The sequence below is a fragment of the Lissotriton vulgaris genome, chromosome 6 (genome assembly GCF_964263255.1).
Source record: "Lissotriton vulgaris chromosome 6, aLisVul1.2, whole genome shotgun sequence".
Lineage (NCBI taxonomy): Eukaryota > Metazoa > Chordata > Amphibia > Caudata > Salamandridae > Lissotriton > Lissotriton vulgaris.
In genome coordinates, this window is record NC_141694.1 from 1,072,548,769 (window position 1) to 1,072,554,231 (window position 5,463).

Consider the following 5,463-nt stretch of genomic DNA (forward strand, 5'->3'; position numbering starts at 1 on the left):
GTTCTGAGGGGCGTGACAACTTAGTTGGCACACTCACTCAGGCTGTCCTTGTCAGTACAGGGGATGCGGACGTATCCCCTGACGTAAGCCCCAATACTTTGGGCAAATACAGACAGACGCCTTTCATCAATGGAAAGATGGCTCAGGCCTATAGGGACACTTGTGCCAGCGTCACCATGGTGACGCCTAACTTTGTGGACCCTGGACAGATCATGCCAGGTACAGAATTCCTGGTGACCAATGCAAGCAATGTCACTACCAATCATAGTATGGCAATTGTAGCTTTCTCCTGGGGAGGGGTAACTGGCCAAAAGAAGGTTGTAGTTAGTCCAGACCTCCCAGTGGATTGTTTGTTGGGCAATGATTTGGAGTCGTCACAATGGTCAGAAGTGGAGCACCGGACTCACATGGAAATGTTAGGTTTGCCAGCACATGTGTTCGCTGTGACTAGGTCACAGGTCAGGAAATGCCCCACTGAACAGGTGCTGGATCCTGGAACAACGGACCAGACACCTCCCAAGAAAAAGAGCAGTAGGGTTAAGGCTGCGCCTTCCCCCTTGCCCCAGGTCGAGGATCAAGTCTCAGAGGAGGCTGACCTACAGGAATTGAGGGAAACTGAGCCGAGGGAGTTCGAACTTGATCAAGTTGAATTCTTGGGCTCAGGGGGACCCTCAAGGGAAGATCTGGGGAAGGACCAGTTAGACTGCCCCTCTCTTGAACCCCTCAGACAGCAGGCTGCTGCTGAGGCTGCTGGGAACGCCACAGGTACCCACAAGGTATACTGGGAAGATGGACTCCTGTACACTGAGTCAAGAGACCCCAAGCCTGGCATGACCAGGAGGCTGGTCGTCCCCTTGTCTCAGCGTGGTTTCCTACTTACCTTGGCCCACGAGATTCCCTTAGCAGGTCACTTAGGCCAGACGAAAACGTGGGACAGGCTTGTCTCGCACTTTCACTGGCCTCACATGAACGAAGATACCAAGGAGTTTTGCCGCTCCTGTGTCACTTGCCAAGCCAGTGGTAAGTCAGGTGGCACGACAAAGGCCCCCCTTATACCAATGCCTGTGGTGGGGGTGCCCTTTGAACGGGTGGGGATCGACATCGTCGGTCCCATGGAACCACCGACAGCATCAGGGCACAAGTTTATACTGGTGGTAGTGGATCATGCCACCAGGTATCCTGAAGCTATTCCCCTTAGGACCACTACAGCACCTGTTGTGGCAAGAGCCCTAGTTGGAGTATTCTCCAGAGTGGGCTTCCCTAAGGAGGTCGTCTCCGACAGAGGTGCAAACTTTATGTCGAGCTACTTAACTGCTATGTGGAAGGAATGTGGTGTCAACTACAAGTTCACTACGCCCTATCATCCACAATGCAATGGGCTTGTTGAGAGATTCAACAGGACCCTAAAAGGGATGATTCATGGACTACCGGAAAAGCTTCGGCGTAGATGGGACGTCCTGATCCCCTGCCTCTTGTTCGCCTACAGAGAAGTCCCACAGAAGGGGGTTGGCTACAGCCCTTTTGAACTTTTGTACGGGCATCCTGTAAGAGGACCCCTGTGTTTGGTGAAGGAAGGATGGGAGAGACCTCTCAAAAAGCCTGCAACCAACATAGTGGACTATGTGCTCGGCCTCCGCTCGCGGATGGCTGAATACATGGAGAAGGCATCCGAAAACCTTAAGGCCAGCCAAGAACTCCAAAAAGCTTGGCATGACCAAAAGGCTGTCTTGACTGTTTACCAGCCCGGACAGAAGGTGTGGGTGTTGGAGCCAGTGGCCCCAGCAGCACTCAAGGACAAATGGTCCGGGCCCCACACCATCCTGGAGAAAAAGGGAGAGGTCACCTACCTGGTCGACCTGGGAACTCCCCGGAGCCCCCACAGGGTGCTTCATGTCAACAGGCTAAAAGCATATGTCGACAGGAAGGACATGAGTTTGCTCATGGCCCTAGATGAGGGACAGGAAGAGGAGAGTGACCCTCTCCCCGACCTGCTCTCTCAGAATCCTGACGATGGCTCGGTAGATGGTGTTGTCTTTTGTGGCAGCCTCTCCGAACATCAACAGAGCGACTGTAAACAGGTTCTTCAGTCGTTCCGACATCTGTTTTCTCTGACACCCAGTCAGACCGATTGGTGCACCCATGAGGTCGACACTGGTGACAGCTTGCCCGTAAAGAGTAAAATCTACAGGCAGCCTGATCACGTTAGAGACTGCATCAAAAGTGAAGTGCAGAAAATGTTGGAGCTGGGAGTCATTGAACCCTCGGATAGCCCTTGGGCTAGTCCCGTAGTTCTAGTGCCGAAACCTCACACCCAGGGTGGTAAGAGAGAGATGAGGTTTTGCGTAGACTACAGGGGTCTCAATGCAGTCACTAAGACTGACGCCCACCCAATACCAAGGGCAGACGAGCTTATCGATAGATTGGCTTCGGCCAACTACTTAAGTACGTTTGACCTGACAGCTGGGTATTGGCAGATCAGGTTAGCTGAGGACGCCAAGCCTAAAACAGCATTTTCAACCCCTGGTGGGCATTATCAGTTCATGGTGATGCCCTTTGGTCTGAAAAATGCACCTGCCACCTTCCAACGGTTGGTGAATCACGTCCTTACTGGGCTGGATGACTTCTGTGCGGCGTATCTTGACGATATTGCTGTCTTTAGCTCCACCTGGGAGGATCACCTGGTCCACCTGCGGAAGACGTTAGAGGCACTGCAAGCAGCAGGTCTCACTATCAAGGCCACCAAGTGCCAGATAGGGCAGACACAGGTTGTATACCTGGGCCACCTTGTCGGTGGAGGTCAGGTTCAGCCACTGGAGAGCAAGATACAGTCAATCAGGGACTGGGCTCCTCCAACCACCCAGACTCAGGTTCGAGCTTTCTTGGGCCTGACTGGTTACTACAGGAAGTTTGTCAGGAACTATGGTTCCATCGTGACACCATTAAATGAACTGACAAGTAAGAAAATGCCAAAAAAGGTTCAGTGGACAGCGAGCTGTCAAAAAGCATTCGATGACCTAAAGCAGGCCATGTGCACGGCGCCTATCCTCAAGAGTCCGGACTACTCCAAACCATTCATTGTCCAAACAGATGCTTCTGAGTTGGGTGTGGGAGCTGTTCTTTCTCAACTGAATTTTGATGGTCAAGACCAGCCCATTGCTTTTATAAGCAGAAGGCTGACCCCTAGAGAGAAGAATTGGTCAGCTATTGAGAGGGAGGCCTTTGCTGTGGTTTGGGCCCTGAAGAAGCTGAGGCCATACTTGTTTGGCACTCACTTCAAGATTCAGACCGACCATAAGCCCCTCTTGTGGCTAAATCAGATGAAGGGTGAAAACCCCAAACTGCTTAGGTGGTCCATTTCCCTACAGGGGATGGACTTCACAGTGGAACATAGACCTGGTACTGATCATGGCAATGCCGATGGGCTCTCCAGATATTTCCACTTAGAACAAGAAGACTCACCTGGTCAAGGTTAGCTAGTTGTTCCGACGTTTGGGGGGGGGTCATGTAGGAGAGTAGGGTCTGCAATCCTATGATCACCCAGATTTTTTGCTTTTGTTTCACTGGTTTACGACTTTCTCTGGCTGTGGGCCTGCCAATCAGACCCACAGCCTGGCTGTTCTCTTTCTAAATTACGAGATGTACCCTAGGTGCATTTACCAATTGGTACTGGGCCACCTTATCAGACCCTGTAACTCAGGGCATAGGTGTACCCAGGGCCGCCAGGGGCTGCAGCATGTATTATGCCACCCCTGGCTGGCCTCCTAAATTTGACACAACTGGCTGCATGACAGCTGGGGCGAAGTCGTGTAATCACCCTTTGCTTTAGATATAGTAGCCCTATATCTAACCCTCCAATGGACACCCGAGTTCCTATCAGTCACTCCTATGGCAGGCCTTGACAATCCTGAAGGCAGAGTGCATGGGCTCGTGTGAACTAAGCTCTGGCCCGAGCCGAGCCCGGTTGCAGCTTGCGGAATCAAGACCCAATGGCTGTTCCATGATAACGCGTACCATATCGGTAACTTCGGTGTCGCGTTATCAAGACATGTCGAGTAAGGTGTCATACGAATCGGGATGCTGCCCTCTCACCAACTCTGGCGACGAGGTTAGCATTCCGCCCTTCTAGAGGGACACGACATGTACGTAACTGTGAACCCCGGTTAAAGTTAACTAAAGCCTCAGCTCCACAAAATGGATGCTGCCACCACAGACACGAGTCTGACCTCCTGCTGCTGGGAGTCCTTCCAGCGAGGAGCACTTGGACAAAGGGTTTCCTGTCGAGGGCGGTGTTCGCACCGTCCCAGACAGGGTTTGTGTATTCTGGGTAGGTAGGGCTTTTGCGAGAAGGTGACTGCGGAGTGGCACCCCGGTGCTCACTACGCATCTGCCGGTTAGAACCAGTTCCAGGGGCGACAGCCCTGGCCTGGGGAAAGTCCGGCAGGGGAGAGGGGTGTAACTACCCCCCTTCCTGGTCCCACCCTTAGGGCAGGACCTAGTCATGTACCCACCCCTTTCTTTAGGATAAAGGCCGGAGCGGGGACCCTTCCAAATTAGATCATCTTTGAATCAAGAATACTTTCTACGAAAGGACTTCAAGACTCTTCTCAAGATTTCTCCCTTGTGGCTAAGGAGTAGTCACCCTGCATCAGCGGGCACCATCTAAGAACTCTGCGGTTTGCTGTAAGTCCTTCCTCAAGGAATCCGACGGCCCAGCTCGACGAGAACCGGCTTCCCTGGCACCTCTGACCTCTACCCACGTCATCAGCTCAGCTGTGATCTGTGGGTGCGACGAGACCTCGAGGGACCGGCCATCATCAGAACCTGCACGCTCTTAAAAACCAGCACGACCATCGAGGTAACTCTCTGGTGAGTGCTCTGGGGTCCGAGAAGCCCCGACCCTGAGCCGCTCCAGCACCGAAGTGCAGTCTCCCAGCATCTCCACGATCTGCGTGGGGCCCTTCTGCTCGCTGCTCAGCACGTTGTCTGGTCACTTGCCGCTGGCTTGTGCCCTTCTGTGACGACATCCGAGAATCAACACTGCCGGTCTGGTTGCTCCAGACTGGCCCTTGCTTCCATCTTTTTGAGAAGCACCCCGGACCCTCCTGGTCCACTCAAGACGCCGACAGCGACATCCGTCGTGGGACAGCTCGCACCTCCACCGTGGTCGCCGACAACGCCTCCTGGTCCGTGAGACTGCAGAGCCTAGCGTCGCCCACTCACCTGGTCGAGGTGACGGCCAACTGGTGCCTTCCTGGTACCCTCTGACTACTGGCTAGTAGTACGAACTTGGTCCCCTCTGCTTTCAGGTTTCATCAATCTCCGATCCAGGCTTGGATCTCTACGAACTATTCATCACTGGTCGCCGGCCAGCAACTCCTTTTCTTCCGGCTCCTGGCCCGTCAGCGAAGACCCCGACGCCTGTAAGACTTGCAGCCGCAGCCCTCGTGGCTAGGTAACTCGGCA